At 41.1% G+C, this 14,889-nt stretch overlaps 1 protein-coding gene across 1 annotated transcript in view; it reads right to left on the bottom strand.

Annotated features, from left to right (window-relative positions):
- mical3a (microtubule associated monooxygenase, calponin and LIM domain containing 3a) overlaps positions 1 to 14,889 on the bottom strand; it is a 123,133-nt gene that overhangs the window by 96,386 nt on the left and 11,858 nt on the right. The gene's annotated exons all lie outside the window — the stretch shown is intronic.

Raw genomic sequence — 14,889 nt, 5'->3', positions numbered from 1 at the left:
CTTTAAGGTGGAGTTGAGCTGAAGTGGAGCTATTAGACTGTCAATGATGATTCTACATGACTGACTGACTTTTAGGACTTCTGGCTTGCTGATGTGAGATGGCGGGCTCGGCTCTGGCTCAGCTGTCCTGTCCTGTTTGCCACTAAAATGCGCTCCAGCACTTTAAACTGCCACGGCGGTGCCAGAATGCAGAAACGTTGTTACAAGACATACGAGAGCAGCGATATGTGGCAGCTTGACCTGCTGGCCCACCACACACTTCAACCTCTCCTACAGGGAGCTATTTATAACACTGCAGAAAGCAGTCAGATGCATAACTGCTACTATACACTCTTAAACACAGTAACATTCACAGGCCTACTGCATGCAAAGGCTAACATTCAAACAGTAAAAACAATGGAACCTTCGGTCACTGAGACATACAATACAGAAATGACCTGAATGTATTTCCTGAATTATGAGATTACATAAATACTGCGGTGCACACTGAGCTTTATGTGTAGCTTTAACAGTGATAAAAATACAGAAACTAACACAGCACCCTGGGCATGTGCTGAACAGCCTATGTGCCATAATTGCATAATGATTCGCTTCCTGCAGTCATACATTTTACAAGCGTTTTGCAGACTTTGAAAGTTGAGAAAAGAATTGGCAACAACTGCCGCAACGAAAGCGACATTTAGCTGTTGAGTGAAAGAGAAAAAAAAAAAAAACGTTCATGTTCAACATGTTCATCGAGGCAATGACAGGTTTCAGAAAAAGGCTTGAGTGTTTTACATCCCGTTTGAGGGAAAGTAGGTCTCTGTCAATTTCACGCTCATTCCCAACGATGACATGAGTAATCACGGTCCAGGCTTTTTGTCCAGACTCTTGTGTAACGGCCTGGGCTAGCTCCAGTTCTTCCTGAGATGAGAAATGATCTTGTTCTGGGAGAATCCAATGCTGGTTTTTCTGAGCTGATGTCATGTATTGCATTGGCAAGGTATTTAGCAACTCTGAAATAGCTCACTAATCTAGGTTTCTTTTCTTTGTGTGTGTGTGTGTGTGTGTGTGTGTGTAACCATCCTTTCCTGATGGACAAAAATTGAAAATGAAATGTGGACACGCTCAGTTGGACAAAAATCCAGACACCTCCCAGCCTCAGGCGTGTGACTAAATGCAGCAGTTATACACACCACTTAAAGGTGCCGTAGGTAGGATTGCGAAGATCCAGGACTTAGCCAAAACATTTGAACATCGACAACTACTCAGTCCCCCCCCCAAAAACGGTCTCCTAAGCCCCTCCCCCCACAAGGGAGAATGAATTGGTTGGAGCATCTGAACAGGGAGTGGTGGATTTTAGCAAATCGCACTACAGGCTGTAGTAATATTAAATAGTAATTACCTGCTTTATGTAGTTCTACTGGAACATAGGGTCAGTTTCAGCAAATATGACAGAAAGTTAGTTTTATAAGTCTTACCTACTGCACCTTTAAGAAATACACCCTTCACTGTGGCCTGTCTAAATTAAAGTATATTAAAGTATTTAAACACATTTTTTAATCAAATAAAACAAAAATCTCCCTTCTCTCCATTAAATAAAAATAAATAAAATAAATAAAAATACTATATATATATATATATTTAGAGACCTAAAAAGATGATTCAATGCATACAGTGTTTTCACTGTAAAACAATTAACTGTTTTGCTGTCTTTATTTCTATTTGCTCTTGATTCTTCTCTTATCCCCATCTACTGTGGAACAGAGGCTGCCGCGCTTTAAAGGAAACCAGAGCTTTATGCAGCCATTTTTCTTCTAAGCTACAGTATAAGTGGCCAGTGAGCTTCATTAATAAAACATGCACCGCTGTCTCCATAGCCATCTGTTTTTTTCTACACCCAGCAGACACTGCACGGGGTTATTTACTTTAATTAAAAAAAAAATTGTTTAAAATAAAATTCAATAATGCTAGACTTTCTGAGGTCACAAGTTGCTTTCCCTATGATTCAGTCTTGTATCATTGGGCCTGTTTTTTTATTATGTAAAATTAAAGATGTCACTAAGCATTATACATGCATTTTCCATGCAGTATATACTACAGCATGTTCTTGGGGGAACAGAACAGTGTCTATGTCCACATGTTTGTGCCCGCATGTGCGCATGGTGGTTGGAATATATGACAGACTCTCTAGATTCACGCAGGCTAAAGCAAGTTCTCCGACAGTGACTGTGTCAGTTATTATCCCATATTGAGGTTGTCACTGACTTTTTTCTCCATCAAGTCTTATATACATACTCTCTCTCTCTCTCTCTCTCTTCTGCCCTCTCACTGTGAGCATGAGTAGGTGGATGGGATGATGAGAGCACTGATACTAATAGATGGTTTCATCATGTTAATGGCCTGCCATCAGGAAGCTGTTACGGGCCAGTGAGCACTGGGCAGCAGAGGAGGAGGGGTTTCTATTGCAGAGCAGGGTTACTCCTTGAGCATCTGACACTTTACACTTGCAAACGTTATTCCATAATTTGTATTCACTCGACCAAGATGTTAAAAAATAGTAGCCCGCAAATCCACGTAAGCCGTACAATTGTGAAAAAGTGCAGATGTTCCTCTGGAAAACTGTAAAACGAAAATAGAGAAAAGGACCTGGTACCAAAGTGAGTCGAGTCGAGCCGAACCATGTAAATGAGGCATTAGCCACAGCAGAGCCACCATCTCATAGTGCGTTAGCATGCTAACAGTTGCTAATTAGCAATAAACACAAAGTACAGCTGACGCTGATGGATATTTCCCAGATAAGAGAAAACTTTGACCTGCTGGTGGCGCTAGAGGAAAAGGGGATCACCAAAATCATTAATATTAATTCTCTGGGGTCTGTAAATGTCTGTACAAAATTTCATTGCAACCCATCCAATAGTTGTTCAGACATTTCAGTCTGGAGCAAAGTGGTTTTCTTGCTGCTTAGTCATTAGTGTAAGAAACCGAATTAGGGGAAGATGCAAGGGGACCATCTTGCACTGTAACAAATGGCACAAACAGTAGCACTAACTGAACCTATCAAATGCCCACAAATAAATAAATATATATATCTGAATTCCTGGTACGCACACAGCAAAGACAGACCACTGAGGCAAGCAGAATGTGTTCAGCTTTTATTTAAAAAAAGGCAATTGTTTAAACCCACAGATGAACACAATATGGACCTTCCCAGTCCAAACAAGTGATATTTGAAAACAGTCTTCCCAGAATCACATCAGTATTTTCAGTAACATAAATCCAGCCAGTTCTGTAACTTGAACATTTCATTTCCTCCAGACCGATGAGCGCTAACACTGTGAAAACACTACGTAAATCAGCTCCAGTCGGCTGCCCCTGGGCTTGATGGGTAGAGGGAGAAATGAGGAGAAAGAGAGGTGTTTGTTTGTGTGTGGTGGTAGGGGGTCCAACAGAGTTATCAAAGCCATTGAACAAAAGCTACTGAGTGAAAACACAAGGCAGCGGAGAGAAAGGGCAGCCAATGAGGCCAGATTTCAGGAGGTCTGGCTGTGTCTGTGGTCAGTCTGAGCCCGTCTAAATTTAACTGTATGTGTTTAAAGGAGACCTCAAACCAGGGCTGTGTGAGGACTTAAACAGCAGCAGTGGTCAGGGTGCGTCCACACTGGACCCATTTCTCACACTGCTCCCCCATTTACTGTGTCCGTGAACTGCTGGCATGGTAGGCTATAAATCCAACCTTCCCTAGAAGTTAAAAGAGTCAAAAGTCAAGGCTGTGACCCTCTGTCCCCGACCCCTTCCTGATCCTCAGCAACACAGACGCTGCTGGCCTAAGTATGGCTGTGACCGTAATGACTCCGGGTGTTTTAGGATTAAAGGTGAACTGCTGTAGATGTGAGTGAAGGTGTCTAAATAAAATAATTCATATCGTCACCTTCCTAAAATAATGGCCTAGTCCTTTTTTCAGGTTTTTCAGAAAACACAAAAAACTGAATGGCCTAACCCCACTAACCCAGAACGTTTATGGAACGTTTATGGAACGTTGGGGAACGTTAGTTTCTGGTTCCCTAAAGGTTAAACGTTCTCCTGTGGTTGCACTGTACCTCCACACAAAGTTCCCGTTTGGTTGTTTTTGGTTGTTTTTTGGTTGTTCTGAGTGCAGTTTTGAAAATGTTTATTTAAACCAGCTCCATTTAAGTTTTTGAAGTAGCATATAAAAGGTTTGCAGTCACTTGATTTAGATTCACTCAAAAATGATTGGTCTTTTAAAATCTAAGTAAGATAAACAGCCTAGCAAGACAATATATTTATTTTTAGGCTGATATCAATTTTGCTAAAAACAATACTTTTGTGCTTGATTTCATTTTTTAACTGTATTATACGGTGGCCGACAGGGGCAAACGACCTGCAACTTAAGAAAACAAATGCAAATAGAGAAAACACAAGCAAATTAAGAAAACAACTTCATTAATTTGACAACCCGTGTGCAGCATTCAGCAAACGTGCAAATACACACAACACAACCAAATATATAAACGTGATGCAAATACACACAACACAACCAAATACACAAATGCGCTGCGAATAAAAAATGATGCAAAAAGAAAAGCACACAAACCCCGAAAACAAATGCAACGCTGCATCCAGATTACACAACGGAAGTTCTCCAGACCTCTAGAGAGAGCAGCTAAGTGGAACAGCTTGATTTTCGACATAGCTGGCAGGTTAGAGTCAAACCCCCGACTGCTGGGTCGAGGAGAAAACCTCTATATATGGGTGCCCGCTCTAGCAGGTGAGCTAACCAGGCACCCACACTACACAACATTTAGCTAAACTTAACTTTAGGTGCAGCTGAAGGGAATTGTCATTTGTTTTGCAGGTGTTTGGACAAAAAAAGAGTATTGGACAAAGTAATGCTGCTGGGTGAAAAGTTAAGGGATCACCGAAGTTATTGTATATGGGGGGGGGGGACGACAATGGCAATGCATCTAAAACTGTAGTTGTTGAGATATTTCAGACTATAGTATTACTATACATCAACAGACACTTAGAACCATGACGCTAATGTGGCTTAGAAATCAACAGCAAGCTATCTGTCCAGAATCTGTGTCCCTGATACTCTGGATAATCCAGACTTTACTGTGAACACCTTAATAGGGACTTTTTCTCGGGCCGTACCACTAATGAAATTCCATTCCATTCACCTTATTTGGCGGCAGAAATCTCAGAGACATACTGTATAGTTTAAAAAGTGCACTAATAAAAGTATTTGCATGGCAAGATACCACTGGGGGTAAATGAAAAGAATGGTTTATTTTTAGCTGAACCAACCCATTAAGATATTCTATACAGGATTCATTTTTGCTACAGGACACTTTCCTAAAAGAGAAGACATGATTGAGACATGATTTGGCTATCACAGTCACTATTGATGAGTACTATTGCACTCAACAGGAGAATGGGTCTTTCCATAGTTCAGCTGGAAGACAAACAGGATGTACAAGACACTAATTCACTTAGCAGATCTCTGTCTCACAGTGAACACAGTAAGAGCAGGACAGCCTTGAGTGGTTTTTGTAGGATATCTGATGTACTCTCTCAGCACCTCTACAAAGGCATGTGGCAGCAAAAGAATGCAAAACAGCAGTTTAATACTGCTTTTCTAACTCAATAAATCAATACGTGCCTGTCCGCAGTTGTGCAGTTGTGTGTGAGTTTATTTTGTGTCTGCGACTTTGTCTTTATGAAAAGTCAAGCCAATTTTCATGACTACGTCGTTCCACGGAGTTACCTTAACTAACCAATCCCTGACTGGCAGCCTGCTTCAGATCACTGCACTCACCCTCGAGCTGGCACAAACAAGGCTTTAAATATGATCCGTTACCATGGCAACAAGATTCTCTTCCTGTCCTGGCCAATATGAGAATCCAGAGCCTTGTTAGCTAAGATATTGCCAAGCGTGTCACATTTTTAGCTAGGAGAACAACACAGCTTTGTGGGAAAATATACTAAAGTATACGTGCAAGAAAGTTTGGGCTTCCACTGTCTCCATAATTTCCAGTTCAGTTCTGTGTTTATATATACTCAAACACGCATACAAATACAAACACATTTCAACAGCCCATAATGTCTTCTCACACATGCACAGGAAAAAGCAGTTGGTGAAGGTGTTAGCTCTGCTCGTTTAAACCCTTATTAAAGATTAACCACATGCTCCATTTACTCTAATGGCTGGTGAAGTATGCTGGATTCCTATTTTACTCATACTGTTTTCCCCCTTCTACATAATATAACTTAATCTTAATTTAATAAGATCAATCATCAAGCCTGCCCCTACTGAGGTTAATATGCTGGCTGGCAGAGTAGAAAGGAAAAAAAGCCAGACAAAACAGAGCATGGAAATGGATAATTGCATGTAAGTCCAAGGAATTAGATGGTTTAATAAGTTGAATTACATTGTACCACAAGGTCATACTGTACCCAGGCATGAATGTTTACTTAATGGTTCAGTTCCTTTCCTTTATCTACACCACAAAAATAAACTCTCAAGATAGCTTTGAGAAAATCAAAATGCTGTGCAACAAAGAGCCAGTCTACATGAAGCATATGCTGCATGTTAACCTCATTTAAAAAACTTAATTTGTTATGATAATGGACTTGTTTTAGACATGTGACTGGTCCAGTTATGTAATAGTAACACTCAGCTGATTTAACTCAAACTCACATGGGAACTCATAAGGGAAATTTGTATCATATTATACTCATGAGTAAGGTATTTTCTACACTTCATCACTGCACATTTGTCTGACAGACACATTACTGTATATAACACTCTCCTGCTCAAAACATAAACATATTAAAGAGATTTATTCCTCAATAATTTGGATTGGGAAAAAAAGCAAATGTTCGGTGAAAAAAGCTGAAGAGGAAGTTTGCATCATGTTGATTGAGAATATAAAACACCACAAATATCTGCAGATAACATCCTCACAGGCCGTCAGCCCCGAGAAAAAACAGCTGTCTAATGACAACTCTGTAAATCCAATGTAAAGCATATATACATAAATGTTTTCAAAGTATGTGGTATATGTGTAAATGCTTATATATGATATATGCTGTATTTTCAATTTGACACATTACTGTCATAACTAACAATCACTGAAAATTTACCCAGCGTGGGTCAATACAGCACCGACACAATAATGGGTTTATTTGACCCATGGGTACTGGTCATAACAACCCTTTGGGAGTGGGTAATGTTAACCCTGTATTGTGTCTCTAATATATTGACCCACACTGGGTCAAATTTTAACTCTGTGATTTGTACTTGTGTGATCATTTTCAAATCATTAAAGGAGACATATCATGCTCATTTTCAGGTCGACGAGAACATACTTAACATACTTTCATGTCCAAAAACACATTATATAACAGCATCTTTTTTTTTTAAAGATTATTTTTTTGGGCTTTTCTCTTTATTATAGTGGATACTACAGTGGATAGATATGAAAGGGGGAGAGAGATGGGGGGGCTGACACGCAGCAAAGGGCAGCAGGTCGGATTCGAACCCACAACGCTGCAGGACTCAGCCAGCATGGGTCGAACTTACACCCTTAATGGGTGAGCTAGAGGAGCAGCATCTTTAAATGTGAATTCTGCACATTACAAAGTTAAATGGCATGACAATTTCACTTTATGAGGTTTTTTAACATTAATATGCATTCCCCCAGCCTGCCTATGGTCCCCCAGTGGCTTGAAATGGCGATAGGTGTAAACCGAGCCCTGGGTATCCTGCTCTGCCTTTGAGAAAATGAAAGCTCAGATGGGCCGATCTGGAATCTTCTCCTTATGAGGTCATAAGGAGAAAGGTTACCTCCCCTTTCTCTGCTTTGCCCGCCCAGAGAATTTGGCCCACCCATGAGAGAGAGAGAGACATCATGGCTTTCAAATGAGCAAAGTGGCAGTTGGTCAAGGCCACACCCCCACCCTCCACCTTGCCAGAAATGGCACATCCTAAGGAAAGCTCATTGTGGGACTGGCTCTAGTGGCTGTAATTCTGCACCAAGGCTGAATTTTGGGAAAAAGACTTCAGATACAGTATTAGGGGACCACTAAGGTCTATATAAAAGCACCCAAAGAGCACCATGTCATGGGAACGTTAAGTGCCATCAGTGTTACCTGCCAAGCATGGCAAAGAGGGTTTAGTTAAGCAGTCCCCGGCCTTTTCATAACAAACACTGACTCTAAACAGATTGTGTTTGTGACCAGACCATAATTTAAATTGTAATCTGCTCTGCAATGCCAAGGTGCCCTCTCTGTCTTATTTTTTTTCTCTCTCTCTCTTTTGCCCCCTTTTCCATGCACTCCATCCCTCCCCTCTCTTCTCACAGTGGCTGTGAAGCTGCTGTATACTTGCTAGCCTAAGCAGACTACTAACTGTAATCAGTAGTCAGTAAACACAGCTTTCTGGTTACAGCCAGAGACAATGCAGAGCTCAGCTGCGGTTTACACAATGACCTCAAAGTTCAGTACTAATCACAGCACAGCACAGACATCGACTCTGAGAGGTCGGCAGGAGGATTGTGTCCATCTCCAATCAAAAACTTGGGCTTATCATACAGACAACATAAGCTGGGCTGAAGTGCTGTTTTCTTATTCTGCATCAAGGCTGAAATGTGCTTGACCCCACAACATGACATTGTTTATCCAATGTTCAGTTTTAGGCTTTTCAGCTCCCGCTTTGCATTGCAATTGCAACTTATATGGGCGGATGTCGACTCAGCAATTCCACAACGGGCTGAGGTCAGGGTTAGAGACGAGTCTTGAACTTGATACAAAGTGGCCATGATTGGCCACGTTCTGCAGCTTTCACAATGACTCTGTGCACAAACACAGCCCAAGGACAGATACCAAATCTGGCTTTACATTGAGACCGTAGACAAACACACAAGGACACATAACGCATTCATGCATAACCAATACCTCAGCACAAGCTGTACACACAGAAACACACAGACACATTCCCATACTTGGTGTCCACTGTTATCAATGACCACTGTTGTTGCAGGAGGCTCACTATCACGACAACAGCAGCTATCGTAGCTTTTAAGAGACGGACAGTATTTTACCTTCTTCAGCTCTTATCAACAGTTCTTTTTGAGTCTTCACTAGATTAAAGACAAGACCATCAGTGGTACAATGTTCAGATGCTCGCTGGGATTGGGCCAGTATTAGTTCCTGTGATGATGATCATTTGTCACAGATCCCTCGGTGTTGCACATCTACTGTAGAGCAGCCTCCTGCTGTCAGCCCTCAGGCTCGGAGTCAGTTTCCGGGAGTTAATAACGCAACAGGACACGTCAGCAAGACGACGGTGTCTGGAGGGTTCAAGTTATTTCAGAGTTTAAGTACATGAGGAGACAAAAACTGGCAACTTATTTTTGCCTTGGGTAGATTTTAGACCTCACACTTAATATCCTGTGACGACAAACACACCGATATTCTCTGTACGGCATTTTATAGCAGTATTTATATTAGTATTGCACGTTTAAGTGTTTTTTTTTACTGATGGCCGATAAGATAATATAATAAGGTTAAAGTTTTGCAGGTGCACCATTCACCCAACAAAGTAAGAACATGCAGATGTCATGTTCCCAGCTCTAATATTGAACGTTTTGGGTTAATGGAGCAAATGAGAAATGACAGCATGAATGGAGCTGTCAATGACTCTCCTAACAGGGTTTCTAACACAAGCCATTACTGGTGTCTTATAGCAACAAATTGATCTTGCTCTATTTAGACCTGATTTGTTCACCCTGGGGCAGATTCTAAGATGTCACTCTTTTTGATGGTTTATAATTGTGCCCGTATTCATCTTGTATTTAAACATGCAGTGCCGGTACTGGAAGAGAAGGCAGACATGAATCCCAAACCATATTTTCTTGTTCTCTTTTTGTCACTGCTCAGCTCTCCAAATTCTCACACTCCCCATCTTATCAAACCAGATCTCTGCCCTCTGCGTCGACGGAAAAGAGCAAACACACATCTATCGTATGCAGCTGTTCAAATATTGTGACATGTGATCTCTGGGATGGCACAAAGAGCGCTTGTAATGAACGACTGGGACACAAAGACTGGGAGAACGGGGAGCTCATCACTTCTGCCTGCCCCTAACTCTCGACAAAAACACACACACACGCACGCACGCACACACACACACACACACAATGCATTGTATTTACTGTGCACTGTGCTACACTTCATGCACTCTGAGAAATAGACACACATGTAGAAACTCCACACACACACACACACACTAGTGTGGTCACTGTCGCCACTTTGCCGCCCACAATCATGTAAAGCAAACATGAAATCTCAGGAGAAGCATTATCTTCATAAACCATGTGTTTAATAAACATGAAATTGAGCGGTGGTTTTTAAACAGCAATCTTATCAAAGGAAGACAGAGTAATTGAATACCTTATCTTATGAAGGAACAAAACTGCTTTTGTTCTGCCGTTTGCCCTGCTTTGTCACTCCTTGACAAGACATTCAAAGCCATTCGTTCATCCCACTGCCAACACTTGTGTTTTGTGCGCTTTGTTCTATCACAAGCATAGATGGGGATCAAACGAACAAAGCCTCGGCCTCTAAGCTCTCCTGACACTTTTTTTTTTAAATTAACATCCAAGTCCTTCCTCTCAACACCTACAACATATACCTACTACTGAGATCTGAAGGGATTATCTGGTGCATGATGATAGAAACATTTAGCTAACCGCATTCAACTAACCACTGAGAGCCAGATTGGGTGGTTAACATAATCTCAGCAATGTTTAACAGACCAAAAAAGACCCTTACAGAAAGACACAGCACTGGTAGCCTCTGGGAGGTGCCTACAGCCATGCTGATATGGCTGTACTTCCCGTAAACGCTCAGTCTAGCATTAAAGGTCCAGTGTGTAACGTTTTTAGTTGTTCATTATCAAAATCTGTGTTGCCCGTTCACAAACTTGTCCTTTTTCATGAATATTTACCTCCACCATCAATTCCAAGTATTCCTTTTGGCTTGAAATTTTACATTTGCGTTCGCATGAACTGGGGTAGACGCACCATATTCATGCGCCATCTTGAAATACGTTAGCCGGTAAGGGACATACAGGATGTACTGCTCTGCTTTTCGTGTTTTTTTGCTGTCACATGATAAACTCACAGGCGCTGCTAACGCTGCTAATGGGTATCGTAGCTTCCCGGCCCCCGGCAAGTTTGAAGAAGGAAACATGGAGGACCACACGTATTCAAAATCCAAATTTCAGGAACAGGAGTCTTCTTCTTTGCCCAGAAAAAGAAAAAGGATATTGAAAAGAGCAAGAGACCGGCTTTTTGAAGGGTGAAGGATACCGTAGCTGTAATACGTACTTTGAACTGCGTGGCGCGAGAGAGTTGATTGCGAAATTAAGATCTCAACTCTAGATGGGAGAAATTCCCACACGTTGGACCTTTAAGGTAAAATATTTACCATGTTCACGATTTTAGTGTGTTAGCATGCTAATATTTACTACACACGGCTGATGGGGAAGTTTTGCAGGTGTTTTGGTCATAAAACAAATAAAAAAATTTGACTTGAAGCTGGCAATACATGAAAAGTGAAGGATCATCAAGGTTAGTACAGTTCACCCTTAGGGGAATATCAGTACTTCATTTCACGCCAATCTATCCAACACATGTCAACCTTAGTGGTTGCGCTAGATATAGAGACAGGGGATCACCAAAGTCATTAAGATTCATCCTCTGGGAACCTTAAATGTCTGTACAAAATGATTGACGGACCAACAGGGCCATCGCTTGAAGCCAAAACACCACAATCATGACCATTTATCACCAAAGACGCCACTAGAAAACAAAGCAAGAAAGGGAATCCATAGATTAAGACTTTAAACCGATCAGGTAAGAGTCTGAGATATGAAAAAGCCTGGGTGTTAAATAAAAGTACTTCCTAGTTTAAGTTCCTTTAGTCAAGAAAGACAAATGCTCTCAATTTAAATTAGGTCATGGAGAATAATATGTGTGGCGTTTCTATTGAGAGCATGAGGCCTTTGAAAGGCTAAATGCTGGCACAGCTTTCTACATTATTAGCGCTGAAAAAGCAAAACCCGTTCTAAATGAAGACAAATGCTATTTACACATCTACATTTTGGTTGAAAAATTCGTGGCCGGATTACAACATAAATAGCTTTGTAGGGAGTTAAAAGATCCTATAAACTTGAAACACATTCTTCATGCAGTCAAAGTGTTATGCACGCACAATGCCAACACCCTTGCAGCCAAATGTATCTATTTGTAAAAATGAAAAACAGATCGACTGAAAATGCAGCTGAGAGAGAAGAGAGAATCACGTCAGAGTCCAGGTATTCTGATAATCCCAGAGTTGAGGCATGACCTCACTGAAGAGGCCATGTGTGTCATGTCCGCTTTTCTTCTTGGCCTGATGAGGCACGAAAGTATGAAATATTACTTTGATCTGAGGGGCCTCTGGCACATTTGGGTTGCTGCAGTGTGCCTGGATACATTAATACTGAACATGGCTCAGTGAGGCTATAAAACAAGCATTTTAGTGAGAAAAGGCCTATTAAAACCATGTAGAGATGATGTATGTAAACTGCATTTCTGTGCAATTATGTGTTTGAAAGCAACACTTTTTTTTCAAGAGTGAGCTATTCTGAATTAAGGTCGATTTAAAATAAATATATGATGCGTTCTCTTCTGAAATGATTGCTGGCATGAATGTAAAGCAAATGATGAGTCATGATTATGGTTACTATGAGTCTTGAAATATGATCTTTGGCTCTCCGTGGCTATCTCATCAGCTAGCTTTCTCTTGCTTAAGCTAGTTGGCTGACTGCGGTAGAAAGTAACTGCGATGGATGGTGACTTCTAGATTGTCATTTTACATGCTGTTTTTTTCATAACTTATATTTCTATGGCATAATAATTTCCAGATGCCAAATAATACATGTAGCCTAGTTCCTGCATATTGGCTCTGTAGGACACTATACTTAAGGCTAATTTTGAGTGAAACTCCAATCCAGCAAAAATGAAGCAACATCTGACAACGCAATCAGATGCACATGAACAACTAAATCAAGGCAAACTGGTAGACTGGCATCTCTTTATCATATGAATTTACCAAAAGTAGTATTTTAGCACACATTTTTAGTAGGTGGACAGTATATTGGCATGAGAGCCTTGCCATTTCTATGAGCTGTGCATTTCTGTTAAATATAAGCACCTTAAAATAGTGTGTGTGTGTGTGTGTGTGTGTGAATCACATTTGGTTTGCATTCCTTGTCCTGACATCAGCTCTTATCTGTGACCTCACGTCTTTGTTTTCTCTGTCCCAATGAACCACATAGCTTATCATTTAGAGAGGCAAGTAAAGGTTGCTATATTCACCGTACATAACGGTAACAGTTTTCCTTTTAGTTGAAGTCATTATGCTTCATTTATCAAACAGGGCCGCACTGGAATGCAGCTAGATTGAATGCTCGAACATAATTACAGTGATATGTCCTGTATACAAGTTGGATTTCACCCAAAAGAACAACACTCATCTTAGCAGGCATCCCATCATTTTGTCATCCGGTGAGGGTGTGGAACAGCAAGTTGAGTAACTCCAAATCCTGTAGTCAGTGTTGTGACCAAGTCATCTTTGCTCAAGTCCCAAGCAAGTCTCAAGTCATTTGGTCCAATTCTTGAGTTTTTTTTTTTTGGGCAAGTCAAGTCACAGGTTATGTCAAGTCACTTTTTTTTTACACCCAAGATAAAGCTGATGGTGTTAATTATATTTATTTAATGATGATTGATGTTTCGTGTTGCCATAGCAAGGAGTTTGACTGACAGCCAGTCATCGAATCATGACAATCACATACTGTGGAGCATTTTGAGTCATCCAATCATGATTCACAGTTTGCGTAGCATACTTGATAGTCAGACAGAAACGTGACATTCAATTTTATTATTTCATATTTAACAGCTAACATTCAAACTTATGAATACACACAAGTCATCTGAGTTATCATGCCTCAAGTCAAGTCTCAATTCATTAACTGCAGTCATCAAAACGGTGACTAGAGTCGACTCAAGTCCAAGTCTCCAGTCCACATCTCTGCCTGTAGTCATCTCTACTGTGGTCATGTGTGAGTTAGCGGGTTACCATGTGTCACCCTGTTATAACTTAAAGGTGCTGTAGGTAGGATTGTGAAGATCCAGGACTTAGCCAAAAAATGTTAACCACGACAACTTCTCAGTCCCTCCCCCCTTTCCGCTAAAGCCCAAAACGGCCTCCTAAGCCCCTTCCCCCACAAGGGAGAATGAATGCGTGTTCATGAGCAGTGACTGACGCGCAGTTAGACACACACCCCTGTCCCTGATTGGTGCATCTGAACCGGGAGCGATGGATTTTTGCAAATCGCACTACAGGCTGTAGGTGGTGCCAGAGGAGCCAGATCTTTTTTGAATTACCTGCTTCATGTAGTTCTACTCGAACATAGGGTCAGTTTCAGCAAATATGACAGAAAGTTAGTTTTATAAGTCTTACCTACTGCACCTTTAAGGTCAATATAGGACAAGCAGGTAGGGTTGTAGCAGTGCACACTGTTAAGTGCTGTAGCTTAAGTGAACCCATTGTCCCCTTGCTGAGGAAAAATCCACTGAAGCCAAGAATAAAACAGAGCCCAACCACACCCAGAATACCCAACCACACTCAATAGGACTTTACACAGAAAACATCTGGGGAAAAGAAGATTCCCGCAATCCATGTGGCAGGTTGGCCGAAACTCAACCGGTTCAAAGAAGTACAAGTACAGAGATGTGGATTATGAAAATGGGATGAACACTATTCTCTGCACAATCCCTG

Source organism: Perca fluviatilis, chromosome 8 (assembly GCF_010015445.1).
Source record: "Perca fluviatilis chromosome 8, GENO_Pfluv_1.0, whole genome shotgun sequence".
Taxonomy (NCBI): Eukaryota; Metazoa; Chordata; class Actinopteri; order Perciformes; family Percidae; genus Perca; species Perca fluviatilis.
This window is presented reverse-complemented; position numbering and strand designations above follow the sequence as displayed.